At 47.0% G+C, this 16,422-nt stretch overlaps 1 pseudogene; it reads right to left on the bottom strand.

Moving 5' to 3' along the window:
- Positions 1–2,478: 2,478 nt before the first annotated feature.
- On the bottom strand, positions 2,479–15,629 carry LOC136543023 (uncharacterized; annotated as a pseudogene).
- Between the last annotated feature and the right edge of the window lie 793 nt (positions 15,630–16,422).

Here is a 16,422-nt window from a genome sequence, read left to right as displayed (position 1 = left end):
CTTTACACACATGGGCTGCAATCCTTTAACAGGGTGCATGTAAAAGGCTTATAAAACTCCAGCATCACCTGAACAAGCTGCTTACCGGACCTCACTCTGATCAAGCTATGGCAAAACAGGAAGGAGCTGCAAATTCAAATACAAAGGGTGTCCAAATCCAGAGGGCACTCGACGCCCGCCACGGCCGCGTCCTCCTCAGCCACTACTCGCGTACATCTACGCGTGAGAGCGAGGAGGACCTCGTCGTGTGAGACCCTGTCAAGGGCGACCTGCTAACACTGCCGTGGCTCTACCATTGGTGCCGCAATGACTGGACCGCGACGTTGGTCTGCGCGGTCGCTGGGTGCGACCACCTCGACTATGCCCGCGGACCCTTCCGTGTTGTGTTCATGGGAATCGACAAGGCGTGGCCGTTTGTCATGTCCGTATGCGTCTACTCATCTGAAGTGGGTGCATGGAGTGAGCACTGTGGTTTATCCCTTTTAACGACGATCGCCGCCTGGCAACCTACCAACCTGGGGCCATGTGCCCTGGTGTGGAATCCACTCTTTTTTCGATGCGGCACCGGAATCCTGGAGCCCGATTTGGACACACAGGATTCTAATGTTAGATAAGCACCTGCATTCTTCATGCAGGATCACGGCGCCGTGCTCATGACTACAGAAGATGGTAAACTAGGATTGGCTGTTATTCAGTAGTCCAAACTCGTCCTGTGGTCAAGGGAGGCTCTACCTCAACTCGATAGCAGGAAGGAGGACACTGGATGGGCATAGAGCAGAGTGATTGAGCATGTCGCTTTGCTCCCTGTTGATGTCCTCTTCGATTCGGCTCGATTGGTTGGCTTTATAGAGGATATTGCCTTTATTGTACAACTTGGACACACATAACCCACACACTCCACGCTCACACCACACGCACACAAACGCATGTGCGTCCATACACATGCAAAGAAGAGATTGAGAGGCTTTCGAGCCTCCAGTGCGCGGCCTACCAAACGCGCACGCGTGCGTGTACCATAATTGTTTTGAAAAAATTACAGAAAAATGTGCGAACACCAGAGTTTAAACCCTGGTGGGTAGGGACCAAATGAACTATCCTACAATTGGACCACAGGCCCATTCACGTATTGCAGTTATTGTGGCGCGGACTGTTGGTTCGCTCTTCACTATTGATCTCAAGTCGTACCGTGTTAGGGAGATAGGAAAGGGTTTGATCCTGCATGGCTATCATGTTGTTCCCTTTTGTGAGCTTCCGCACATGTCACATACACACGCATGGACACACGCGCCCACACCCACATGCACACATGACCGAATACACATTGACACACGCACAACACACACATGCACAAGCACACACGCGCTCACACAGACACACGCATGTGCACGCACAGACACAAGACACACAGAAGCGCACACACACACAAACACAAACACAAACACAAACACAAACACACATGCAGACACATATTCTATGTACTTGCTTTATCACGCAATGTACACAGCATATAAACCTCTACGCAAAAACAATAGGATCATGGTATTTGCATGTTGTACATACATGTTCATGAGACATGTCGGTAACAAACCTACTGAGAGTCTGGTAGGAGCACTGCTTATTGAGCTTGGTTGAATCCAAGAACTCTCAAGGTGCGTCCTTCGACCTCCATGAATGGAATAGAATCTGACATTACCTAATGAAAATGTGTTGGCATTAATTGATGTTCTCCACATTACCCAAGTGTATAAAACACAGTATTCACTATGTAACAATAAACCATAGTGCCTCTAGTGAGAATGGACCATTTCTGGCCTTTTCACAACCGTGGTCGAAACCATTGTATTTGGATCTCAGTGTCTTTGTACTAGTGAAAATAGTCCCTTAGACGCTGGGAAAGTTGGATTGAAAGGTGGTTCTTGAGTTGTGATTTGAGTTTGGGAAATATTTTGCTTACAAAACATACAATTTTGAACTTCTTTTTCTTTTTTCCTTTTTCATGGCTGCATGTTTCAGTTTGAATTTATACGTTGGATACTTTTGGAGACAGACATTTTTTTATCGTCTCTGTTAATGAAATGGTCTATCAGCACAAATCATTTTGTAGTAGTAAAAGCTGAAAATTTATTTATTAGTAAAGCTAGTTTCTTCATTTAAAATAACAATAGCCACGCTAACCGTCGGATAAAGAAAGTTGCTTATTTATGCACGTCACTGTATAGTGATAGTTGTGACATTTTTGGGGAGACTGTTTCTAGGCCCCATAAATTTATATTGATTAAATATTTTTCATAATATTACTGGATTTCAGTGTCGTATATGTAAATTCAACTTAACAGTGTCGTATATGGGCACAGAGCAGAGTCAATGAGCTCGGCGCTTCGCTCCCTGTTAGTGTCCTCTTGGATCCGGTTCGATTGGTTAGCTTTACGAAAGGAGTCCTTGCTAGTCACTAGTCTCTACTTACCCAAGTCACCATCATTAACTGCAGCAAACCTGTGGAAGTCCATGGGACAATATGTAGAATATAAGATATCATGTCTAAATTGCCGTGAAGCCGATGATGGGCAAGCTAGGCATACTTACATTTTTGTTAATTTCTGCTTCTATATACGTGGCTGCCCTGCTGGTCTGGAAGAACCAGATTGCCCCATCTGAACAATGGAATAAGATCAACAATTATTATTGATCAAGTTCGACATATATGAAACATGAATTAGAATAAATGGAATATATAAGGTAGCAGTTAAGTTAATTGAATTCCTCTTGAAAGAGTACCATTTGCTTACAGAAAAAGCTGTGAACACACAATGAGAAGGTTTATTACCTGACTTCTTCCCGATGATCTGGCCAGTCCATGATTCAAATCTGATAGCAAGAGCAACACATCATAAATAATTTCGAACATCATCAGATGACAGTCAGATTAGCACATGATAGCAGGCTGCAAGACTTATTACCTGGCGGTGTCACTAGCAGATACATGCCGTTTCCATTATGATACATGGGGATATAATATCCAGTTGGGATAGCAACAGCGGGACACAACATAGGTGATGACACAAGATGCAAATAAATTTAGGAAGGAAAATATAATATTATTACCCAACGCTGAAATATTGTAAAACATTATATATGTGTCCCGGTAGCTTAGAATTTGAGATAACCTCGAAGCTGGAATAGCATAAGTGTTATTTTCGTACCTCGCATGACGCTCCCAGCTTGTGATATAAGAAGAATGAGCAGCCTGCAGTAGGTACGATTAAACCTCTCTACTAGCACGGACTGGTGGTCAGCTGTTTACTATTGATCTTAAGTCAAGCAGTGGTAGTGAGCTTCTGCACATGTCACATACACATACACACGCATGCACTCACACACGCCCGACACGCACACACACACGACACGCACAACCACACCCACATGCACACACGCCCGAACACACACACGCACAACACGCAGACACACACTCGCGCGCACCCACACGCACAGGCGCACATACGCACACATTCACGCAGCTCCACACATAGACCCGCCCACACATGCAGCCCACCACACACGCTCGCACACACACACGCACATGCACATGCGCACACACGCACGCCACGCGCTCACACACACGCGCTCACAAGCACGCACAAACACAACACACATTCACAAGCACGCACGCGCGCCCACACACAAACACGAACACAAACACAAACACATATGCAGACACATATTCTATGTATTTGCTTTATCACACAATGTACATAACATGTAAACCTCTACCCAAAAACAATAGGATCATCGTATTTGCATGTTGTATAGGCAAATAAATCCCTCAACTAGCTCGCATACAGATACAGAGCAATTAATTCTAAGCTAGCTAGCCACGCGCAGCTCCTTGTTGATGTGCTAGTTGCTGGCGCAGGCCCTGGCGGCGCTGGCAGGAGGATTAGGGTCGCCGCCCTGACCGTTGTGGTCGTGGATCTCCAGCTACTGGCGCTAGTGCTTCTGGTATGCCCTATCTTTCTGGGCATGGGACCTGTCTAGCTCTGCCCGGACCGATGAATACGGTGAGCCTTGTGGCTTGGAGATGATCTCCTCCAGAAAGCCTGAGTAGGAGGAGATCTTTTCCAGCTCACTGTTGAGCTGTAGCTCGAGTTTACCAATCCTCGCGTCTAGAACCCTAATCTGTAAGCAGGCATCGACAGTGGCGGAGGACAAATACAGGTTAAGGTGTGGCACAACTATACCAATAGAGCTCCATGGCTCATTTTATTGTGAAGATATAGGAAAAACACTAGAAAAAAACAAAAATATAAAAGAGGAGAGAAAATGAAGCACTAAAATCAAGGTGTGGCAAAGGCCCTACCTAGCCATATTGAGCCCTCCGCACTAGGCGGCGAGAGAAAAAGTTATTATACTCCTCATAAGTCATAATCAATCAACAACGCACCACCTAATGCAATCGAAAAAGGGACAACAAACGTGAGCGAGCTCGTCCGTACTTCACGCACGACGTTGCGCTCGTACACAATCGTCATCTTGAGTTCCTGAGCAGGCCGGAGAAGGTTGTTTTTCTGGGGTGGAGCGGCGACCATGGATGCTGTGGATAACCTTGCCTTTTGAACGACGATCCATCTCTTGTCTTAGATGGCTATGCCTATACATGTTCAACATATCAGTAAGAAACCTATTGAGTGTCTGTAGGAACATTGCTAATTGAGCATGGTTGAATCCAAGAGCTCTCGATGTGTCCTTCGCCCTCCATGAATGGAATAGAATCTGACATTGCCTAATGAAAATATATTGGTAGTTTCGATTTTCTCAACATTACCCAAGTGTATAATAACATAATATTCACTGTGTAACAATAAACCATAGTGCCTCCTCCAGTGAGAAATGGACCATTTCTGGCCTTTTCACAACCGTGGTCGAAACCATTGTATTTTGACCTCCAGTGTCTTTGTACTAGTGAAAATAGCTAATTTGAGTTTGGGTTATATTTTGCTTAGAAAACATAAATTTTGAACTTCTTTTTCTTTTTTTTTTCCTTTTTCATGGCTGCATGTTTCAGTTTTACACGTTGGACACTTTTGGAGACAGAGACATTTTTTTTATCGTCTCTGTAAATGAAATGGTCTATCACCTCAAATCATTTTGTAGTAATAAAAGCTGAAAATTTATTTATTAGTAAAGCTAGTTTCTTAATTTTAAAAATAACAGCGGGCGACACAACATAGCTGATGAGACAAGATGCAAATAAATTTAGGAAGGAAAATATAATATTGTTACCTAACGGTGAAATGTAAAACATTATATATGTGTCGCGGATAGCTTAGAATTTGAGATAATCTTGAAGCTGGAATGGCATAAGTGTTATTCTCGTGCCTTGTGATATGAGCAGCCTTCCATGACGGACTGGTGGTCAGCTGATTACTATTGATCTTAAGTCAAGCATTGTTAGGGAGGTAGGAAAGGGTTTGAACCTGCAAGGCTATCATGTTGTTCCGTTTGTGAGCTTCTGCGCATGTCACAGATATACACGCATGCACTCACAGATATACACGCACACACGCGTGCACACACACGCACAACCACACCCACACGCACATCTCTGCGCCTGTCGACATCTCCATGGGGATTGCCGAACCTGTCTAAATCGCTATCTCTGCGCCTTGTGTCACCATCCGGTTCCTATCACGAGCGTCTCCACCGATCAATCTACCTTTGTAGGATACCCCTCGGAGGACTACCAAGAATCTTTTGTCGACAATCCCCATGGCGTCTTCAACCATTTCACCAACCTCTCCCTGAGCCGTGTCCAATTTCACGTCCCGTGCAGCCTCGGCAATGCTATTTCCAAACCACGGTGCCCAAGCTTGCAGAAGCTCAGCGTCCTCGAATCCGACAGCCGGACAATCTCTCCGACCGCGAATTGCTACAGACACGCATTTGTCCGATGTTTGTATAGGGCCCTTGCAGCTATGTAGACCATAGGCTCAACTCTGGCGCATGTAGACCATAGGCTGAACTCCCCCAAAACACCATGTACCTGACCAACATTGGAATATAAGGGGGAGGTCGGATCCTAAGAGGGGGGAGGACGATTCCACACAGATCATTCGAGTCCTCACCGTTCCACTCGAGCTCTGCACTAAGAGTAGAGCAACCCAGAGAGAGGCACCAAGAGCTCCTCCACTGTCTTCATCTTCCTCCTCTCCAACGAGGGGGAAGGCTCCACCAGCGGCGAGATGACCCTAGGATTAGCACTGAGCGATTCCCTACCAAATCTCTCTCTTTCTCATGTACGCTCTGTTACAACGACAATGCTATTTAGCAAAGAATTTGGTCACCTACAGAGAAACCAGAGCAGAGCACGCCGGGGACCAGGAGGCTTGAGAGCAAAGCATGCCGGGGACCAAGGAGGATAGCTGAGCACGTCGGCGATCTCCTGTAGGTCGAGATGGCGAAGGACAGTCGGAGCACGCCTGGGCCAACGCCAGCGTTGAGCCCACTCCCAGCCGCCGCCTGCTACAACAGCACGCCCCTCCGGCCTACCGCCTACAACAGTAGCACGCCCCTCTGCCGCCACCAGCCTACGCGGAGCGCGGCCTCCGCCCTCCACCCACCGGCGTGGCATGACCCTCCGCCCGTCAATGAGCTCCTCATTCGTCAAAGCCATAGGCCTGCGTCGCGCGCGACCACGGCCGGCGCTGCCTACATGAGAGCCGCAGGAGCCCACAACCACCGCACGCTTGAGCTAGCTGACTGAGGTGACCTCCCTTTGCCCATTAGCACGTGCCGACGGCTAAGTCCATAGGCCAAGTACTACAGACGTGCGTACGGAACACACATCTGCACAAATTACAGACACGTATAGAGCAGGACGCATCTGATCCAAGTACGAACACTACAGAGGCGTGTTCACAACACGGGTCTGAAAGCTATACGCATTGTAATAGGGCAAAAGATATAGACGCATGTTCACAACACGCATCTGTAACATAACACACGTCTGTAATATGTGATATTATTACACATGCATGTCCCGTACGTGCGTCTGTAATATGTTATCCAAATACAGACGCATGTTCCGTACGGGCGTCTGTGGAATTTCAACTCGTTATCCGAGACTCGGAAAACACAACACGCGTCTGTAATATTTGATGCAGCTACAGATGCGTGTTACAGAAGCCTGTAGTGTTAGCACAGACGAGTTTTACTGACATGCGTCTATAGTAAGCTCTTATTATAGACGTGTGTTGACCTTGCTGGACCGGTGACCCCGCCGGCGACTTACTACAGAAGGCGCGTCTGTAAACTCGCATCATGCGCTTTTGTGCGGCGTTTGTAGGAGCCGCTTGTGGATATGTGCCTTTTTTATGTAGTGCCACACAACCAACTTACTCCAAAGTCCAAACCTGTGCTGTGCAGGAGTAGATTTCACTTCATATGCATGCATGGTTGTGCAGAATTTTCGGCATTGACTTGGCTAGTGAGGCGCTGACTAAGATCCAGTCTTGACTCTCTTGTGGCCATGCATGCATGTGCACAGGACAGCAGGGAAGAAGGGAACCGCAAAGCTCAAGATCTAAGAACATACACTGCACGGTGCTCAAGGAAGGAGAGGATACATACTTTTGTAGTAAACGTAGTTACAACGTTACAGGTGCAACTACGTATACGTAGTACGTACGTAAACTACTGTACTCAAGTTGAATGCTTACGTAGTACTGTATTGTATGTATTGTCGAAATGGAGGCTAGGACGATGCAACGCTGCTAAGCATGGATGCATGCAAAAACACAAGCACCAAAATGACTAGCAAAGCAATAATATACTTCCCCTGTCCCAAAAATAGTATCGCTATGGAGTTTATGCTGGTTAAACTTTCTTAAGTTTGACTAATTTTATAGAAAATATAAGTACATTTTCAAATAAGTATATTACGGAAACATATCATTTATTTATTTAACGATACTAATTATTTATGCACTATAAATATTAATATTTTTTTATATATTTGGTCAAACTGAAAAAAATGTTTGATTTCTTGGGAAGTAAGAAATGCCACTTTTTATCGGATGGAGAGAGTATATATCAAGCAAGTGTATTATTTCATGATTTCAATCTTGGACTAAATGTGGGAATTAGTGCGGCCTCAGCTAATTATTAAGCCTAAGCACACCGATTCGGCTGAAGATGTCAACCATAGCATCGGACACCCACGTCGTCTGATCCTCAGTTATAGAAGTCAACTGTGTAATTTGTCAAGCGAACACTCAGTAAATTCAAGTGAACGCTTCCGGTCGAAATTCAGTGGGCATGCATATATACTAGTATAAGTAGTTTACTGAAACTGAAGCTAGGAAACTAAGGTCGTGATTGGTAGGCTGGTTCCTGCTTTAAGTCAGCTCCGTAGTGATCAGTTGTCTGGCAGCATGCAAAATGCTCCTTCGGCTTCGGGCCTGGCCCTAAGTAAACCAGCTAGAACTGTTTCCGTTTCTTCTATGCGGGGCCGTGTGAGAGAGAGAGCGAGCGCAGATACAAGCCAGTAAGCAGGAAACCAAACAACTGATATGCTCATCTATTATATACTCGTACAATCAACCAAACATGAGTTGCATACAGCAGGCTTGGCCTAGCTCAACCAGGCCCATAGGAGCGAGCCGGACTCATCTGATCATTGAACCAAAATCACACCCTAGTTTACTAAAACTGAATCATATACTAGATTGAGGCTTGGAGCCCGGGTAGACTTGTTCACGTGTAACTGAAAACTGAAAAACTGACACACGGAAAAAGAAAAGCATAGCCATTTTACACGAAATTATATCGCATCGCCTGCTGCAGAAACTAAGACTTGTTATATACGTCTAGCAATGTCTGCAGCAGGCACATGATCAATAATGAGACTTAATTAGCTAAGTACTAGTAAATTGACATGTGTACTGTACCTCCATCAAAAAGCAGTGTTTCAGGTTCAGAAAATGTTCTCTCTTCTATTTATTTGCACAGGTCTGTAGGATGCAATCATACATGACCCTATATTGAATGGATTCTGCAGAAACCAGAAAATGTTTCTTCTGTTTTTTTCCCAGTATGACTATGACACCACTCGCTGCCAATGCAAGCTGTATGACTGACAAAGGGCTTTCCTGTCTTCCTTATAGATCAAATCCCCAAGGAGCAAGAAAGAGGAGATAGCGCGATGAGATATACTATGGTCACAACAATTGCATAGCTGAATGTAAAAAGACAAAATATGATGAACTCTTTCTTTCCTTCAACTGCACAACTTAAAATTAAACATACTTAATGCCATGAGAACCTATTTTTTTACTCAACCATCAAACAGTAGCAGGATCATGTTCATGGATGGATCATTGCATCTTCATGGTAGTGACAGTTTGCCCTTATAGCAAGATCTGAAAAGATACAATCCATTAGTTTGATGTTTGCAAATATTTGATATGTGTGCTGCTAAATGATTATATGGCTTGGTACTTCTGCATCACATGGCCTACAAGTTAATACAACTTAATATATCTTTAAGTTCCTATAGATATGTTGATAGTATATCACCAAAATAGTTAAAAAATCTATACACCACCATGGAATTCCGATTGACCTTACATTCCCAAAAGATTATTTACAAGTCACAGCTAAAAAATATATAGGTGACAGTAATTTGTATTGTTCACATCCTATTGCTCCGGTTTATGACTACTTGACAGAAGTAAATGAACTTTTGGACATAACTATAACATAAAAATTGTAAAACAGAGGTATAAATAAAGAGTGCCACAAAGCTACTATATATACCTTGGAGTGTAGAAGCTCGTGTAAGGCAAGATGAGGTCGAACCGTTCGCCCTCTCTTTCGCCAACCTTTCTCACTTTCTTTGACTTGAGGTTGAGTGTGAAGATTTCAGTAGATATGTTAACGAAAATAGTATTTGTGCCCTCGGCGAAGCCAACCACTTGATATGACTTGTATGGTACATGACTTGGGAGCAGCGTTCCAAGCTTCATAACCTTGTGTTTCACCCACCCATCGATGCCGTTCGTAACATCTTGTCGTGACCACATATGGATGCAATTGTCGTCAGACAGGGTGGCAAGTCCCAGCCCTCCATCCTCTGTCTTCATGAGAACTGCCCTAGACATACCTCGTGGCATGTTGATCTCAGATAGCCAATGTGTACACAGGTCATACTTGAGGATGCTTGTGGTATATTCAAAGGGGAAGTATACGACATCTCCAATAAGAAGATTGGGTTTGCGACCACTTCTGGAGGGGTAGTAGCTGGAGTACGTTGACAGTGATCTGATTGGGGGTGGGAGCGCTCCATGCACCGGTCAGTGATGAGTAACTGTATGCACATGCGAATATAGGGCTGAGAAGGTTGGTCTCTACAAAGACCACACGGAACGGACCACCGTGGCAATCGAGGTGGTCGCAGCCGTCCTTGGCACACAGCACCGCCCCTGTGTAGTTGTAGGACGAGTAGGAGGGGTACCTATCAGAGGGCAATCTCAGGTGCTGTTGGCTGCTGGTGATGGGGTCCCTAGACGACGAGTCTCCTCTTTGACGCGTCCCTGAAGTGGATCAGCACGCAGTCGTGGCGGCTGTCAAGGGCGACCCAGCAGTTCTAGTCGACTGCAGGCATGCGAATGGGGGAGGGGATGCAAGTCGTCGCAGGGACGAATTGCATGGATGAGGCGTCGGAGTAGCGGTTCTGGATGTAGCCGTGCGGTGGCGGCGCTCCATGGAATCCGCGGCAGCGGCGCAGGAAGCAGTCCCGGTCGGAGATGTTGCGGCGCCAGGCCTTGCAGAAGAGGCTGGCGTGGACTAGGCGCACTGGCTCGTCTGCGAGGACGTGCACGAGGATCTCTTGGATGAGCTCCTCCGGCAACGAAGACGCCATGCAGGTGGTCACTGGGTTCGATCTTGGATGCTATGGAAGTATGGAACGGATCAGAGGAATTCAAACAATAGCATGGCACGTATGTACGGACTCCATGCAAGTCGTTGCTAGATATATGGCACAAAATTCTGAGCAACAAGTACCTACATGTTACGACACTACTTAGCAATTCACTGGTTTAGAACGAATTCAACATGAAGAGTGAGTGGGTTTAGGATACATCGAGCAGCACTCGCCATCGCTCCGGACGCAGCCGGCCGGTTCGTTCCGTGTCGTTCTCCCCCTCCCCTCTGCTTCCCCCTTCTCAGATAACATCTCCCACTAGCCGACTCCGCACGCTAGACTACGGCTTCGTCCAACTTGGGCCGAGATACTTGCTGTTGGGTTGGACCTTCCTCTTGGGCCTTTCTGGCTGTATTGCGTCCTGGTTTGTTTCTCCACCACCATTAGCTTCGCCATCATCAGTGCCTCCCTCAGGTTCAGGTTAGACGCCGGCTTCATCGTGACATTCCTCCCTTCTTGAGAACCGGCTTGTCCCCAAGCCGGTGCCGCCGGAAAGATCAGCTTCAAAGCTTGTTCATCCTCCCAGGTAGCCAGATGAGCCTAATGTTAGGAAAGCACCTGCATTCTTCAAGCAAGATCACGCCGCCATGCTCAAGACTACAGAAGATGGTAACCCGGGATTGGCTCTCATTCAGCAGTCCAAGCTCGTCCTGTGATCAAGGGAGGCTCTACATCGACTCGATAGCAGGAAGGAGGATGCTGGATGGGCACAGAGCAGATTCATTGAGCTCGGCGCTTCGCTCCCTGTTAATGTCCTCTTGGATCCGGCTCGATTGGTTGGCTTTACGAAAGGAGTCCTTCCTAGTCACTAGTCTCTACTTACCCAAGTCACCATCATTAACTGCAGGAAACCTGTGGAAGTCCATGGGACAATATGTAGAATATAAGATATCATGTCTAAATTGCCGTGAAGCCAATGATGGGCAAGCTAGGCATACTTACATTTTTGTTAATTTCTGCTTCTATGTGGCGGCCCTGCTGGTCTGGAAGAACCAGATTGCCCCATCTGAACAAAGGAATAAGATCAACAATTATTATTGATCAAGTTCGACATAAATGAAACATGAATCAGAATAAATGGAATAAGGTAGCAGTTAAGTTAATTGAATCAATTTTCCTCTTGAAAGAGTGTCATTTGCTTACAGAAAAAAGCTGTGAACACATGATGAGAAGGTTTATTACCTGACTTCTTCCCGATGGTCTGGCCAGTCCATGATTCAAATCTGATAGCAAGAGCAGCACATCATAAATAATTTCGAACATCATCACATGACAGTCAGATTAGCACAAGATAGCAGGCTGGAAGACTTGTTACCTGATGGTGGCACTGGCAGATACATGCCGTTTCCATTATGATACATTGGGATATAATATCCAGCTGGGATAGCAACAGCGGGTGACACAACATAGCACAGCCGCACACACAGACTTCCACGTACCCCCACACAAAGAGGCGCCCACACATGCACCCCACCACACACGCGCGCACACACACTGACGCACAAGCAAATGCGCACGCACAACACACGCGCGCGCACACTCGCACACCCACACGCACACATGCCCGAATACACACACAACGTTAGCACCCTGGGAACGGGAATATGACCCACGTTCCCGTTCTCATGTTCCACGTTCCGGGAACGTCTACGTTCTGAAAATACGAATGTTCCCTTTTCCCACGTTATAAAATGATACCTAAGTTCCCATTCCCGTTCCGAGAACTCGGACGGGAACTGGAACATGGCTGCTAAGCACACAACACACCCGCACCACGCACACGCACCCGTGCACACGCACAACACATATGTGCATGCACAGACACAAGAGACACACACACGCAAGCTAGTACTCGTACCAGGAAGCTTTTTTTCAAGGGGGAAAAATCACAACACTATACCACAGCCCAAACTAGCGTCGGACATAGGGTCGGTAAAAATACGAAAATACCGATGGACCATCGGTCAGTAAAGATTTCGCTATTTCTACTTCTCTTACTTTTTGGCCTCCAAATACATTGATACTGACCTATCGAAAGTTAAATGATGATACCCGACCCAAGGAGACAAATCGACAATTTCAGGTTAGTCAAGGCCAGTACATAAAGAAGTGTTTGAAGTGTTATCCGGGCAAAATGTTCAGATGAGTAGATGACACCAACAAAACTTCCCTGTGAGCAACAGCTCCTGGTCATCTCGGCATCTCGCAGTGTGTCATCAGTATCTCATGCACTGCGTGCGGTCGCGCGAGCGCGTGCATTCGTAATTGCATGACTATGGACTATAGTCTATGGATCTATGGGTTGGAGAGGCAACACGCCAAGTACGGCCGGCCGGCCGGGATTTGCAGGATGGGAATGGGATGGACATGGTCGTCTCTAGCTAGCTCACTGCTCACCTGCAGCTTGAAGCGCCGGAACTTCTTTGTACAAAAGTTCATGTCTGGGCGCGGCGGCATCCGGCCGCGCAGATGGCGGATCTCGCGGGACATCAGCTTGCTCACGGTGTTGCGGCCACCCAGCAGCTCCCGGTGCAGCGCCCTTCCATCTGACGCGGGCACGGGCCGGGAGAAACGTGCGTGGCCATTGGAGCCAGTGACCTGCGATCATTCGTTATCAACATCGTCGACCTCGACGGCGCCGCCTTCATGGCGTAGCGCGTTCCCGCGTCTTCCAATTGCCCTCTCTCGCAGTCGCAGGTGTGAGTCGGGTAGGGACTCGGGATTGCGGCGCGGGTGGCGGCTGTGGATGGTTGGTGAGAGGGATTATTCCTTGGGTTTTGGTGAGTGAGAGAGGGGGAGGAATATATGGGTGCCCGGTTTAGGCAATTACTAGTAAGTTGAGGTCGAGAGTGGGCTGGATGTCTGTCATCAATTGAAAGTTGAACAAAAAGCGGCCCGCGGTCGGATGTCACCGGTTGGTTGATGTAGACATCTAGTCATCTCGAGGTCTAGACATCTAGTGTAGTAGGTGGTGGCGTGTGGCCACGACGAAATATGCCGTGGTATCCTCTCGGTAAACATATCCATTGAAAATTTGAACAGCTTTCCTGCAGTAGTAAACCTGCCGGCAGGATCGATCTCATCCGGGGTTCCTGACCGATCCGTATTCGGAAATAATAAGCATATCGATCACACAGTGAATCGTAGCTAGGGTTCGCACCTACCTCGATGTCACAGTTGATGACGTGAGTGCTCTGCTGATTGCTGACTTCTTGCTGCTGCCCAGGTTTCTGACTTGTGCAGATATTGTAGCATATCCAATTGTGTAATACTCAGCTTAAAAACCTATTCTATGTAGACACATATTCTATGTACTTAGTTTATCATCGTATTTGCATGTTGTACATACATGTTCATGAGACATATCAGTAAGAAACCTATATTGAGTGTCTCTAGGAACATTGCTCATTGAGAATGGTTGAATCCAAGAACTCTCAAGGTGCGTCCTTCGCCCTCCATGAATGGAATAGAATCTAACAGTACCTAATGAAAATGTATTGCATTAAATGATTTTCTCAACATTACACGCGTGCACACACACGCACAACCACACCCACACGCACACATGCCCGAATACACACACACAACACGCACACACGCGCGCGCACACGCACAAGCACACCAACATGCACACACGCCCAAACACACACACGCACAACGCGCAGACACACACGCGCGCGCACACGCACAAGCACACCAACATGCACACACGCCCAAACACACACACGCACAACGCGCAGACACACACACGCACGCACCCACATGCACAGCCGCACACACACACACATCCACGCACCCCCACACATAGACGCGCCGACACATGCACCCCACCACACACGCGCAGACACACAGACACACCTGCACAACGCACGCGCATGCACACCCACACAACACATGTGCACGCACAGACACAAGACACACACACACAAGCACGCACGCACGCCCACGCACAAACACAAACACACATGCAGACACATTCTATGTACTTGCTTTATCACACAATGTACATAACATGTAAACCTCTACACAAAAATAATAGGATCATCGTATTTGCATGTTGTATAGTCGAATAAATTACTCAACTAGCTCGCATACAGATACAGCGCAATTAATTCTAAGCTAGCTAGCCGCGCCGAGCTCCTCTTGCTGATGCGATAGTTGCTGGCACCGGCACTGACGGCGCCGGCAAGAGGATTAGGGGCACCGCCCTGACCGTTGTGGTTGTGGATCTCCATCTCCAGCTGCTGGCGCTGAAGCTTCTGGTACACCCTATCTCTCTTGGCGCCGGCCCTGTCTCGCTCTGCCCGCACCGAAGAACACAGTGAGCCTTGTGGCTTGGGGATGATCTCCTCCAGCAAGCCAGCGCAGGAGGAGATCTTTTCCTACTCACTGTTGAGCTGGAGCTCGAGTTTACCAATCTTCGCGTCTAGAACCTTAATCTACAAGCAGGCGTCGAGAGAAAAAGTTATTATACTCCTCATAAGTCATAATAGATCAACGACGGACCACCTAATGCAATCGAAAAAGGGACAACAAACGTGAGCAAGCTCTTACGTACTTCACGCACGATGTTGCGCTCGTACACAATCGTCGTCTTGAGTTCCTGAGCAGGCCGGAGAATGTCATTTTTCTGGGGTGGAGCGGCGGCCATGGCTGCTGTGGATAACCTTGCATTTTGAACGACGATCGATCTCTTGTCTTAGATGGCTATGCCTATACATGTTCATGAGACATATCAGTAAGAAACCTATTCAGTGTCTGTAGGAACATTGCTAATTGAGCATGGTTGAATCCAAGAGCTCTCGATGCGTCCTTCGCCCTCCATGAATGGAATAGAATCTGACATTGCCTAATGAAAATATATTGGTAGTTTTGATTTTCTCAACATTACCCAAGTGTATAATAACATAATATTCACTGTGTAACAATAAACCACAGTGCCTCCTCCAGTGAGAATGGACCATTTCTGGCCTTTGCCCGAAGCTTAACTACTAGGGCAAATTCCTTCCTGAAAACTTCTTTACAGCGAAGAATAGAGTGAGGGATGCCTCTGAAGATCACGTCATTATGGATCATCCAAATAGACCAGCACATGGTCACAATAATTTCCATAGAAAAGGGTTGACGAAGCTGCATCTCAGGTTTTCAACAATCACACAAGGGGCAGAAGTAGGTGGGGTGAAGGGAGACGATGTCGCCGAGGACGCCATCGGGGAGGTTGCTGATCCTGTCGGTGAGGCGTTGTTGCTCCTCCAGTCTCCTCTTTTTGGCCCTGGTGACCATCCACATGGCCATGGCGCGGCACGCGAGACGGATGGTGGCGCGGTGGATGGTGGAGTGGAGATCGGGAATTCGAGGCTGGGAGCGCTATAGGATGTCGATCGAGCGGCCAGGCAGGTTTTTCGATATATACATGTATATGTCTACATGATACTCCAATACAT

Source organism: Miscanthus floridulus, chromosome 3, assembly GCF_019320115.1.
Source record: "Miscanthus floridulus cultivar M001 chromosome 3, ASM1932011v1, whole genome shotgun sequence".
Lineage (NCBI taxonomy): Eukaryota > Viridiplantae > Streptophyta > Magnoliopsida > Poales > Poaceae > Miscanthus > Miscanthus floridulus.
Note: the sequence above shows the minus strand (reverse complement) of the source record. Positions and strands in the feature narration are given on the sequence as shown.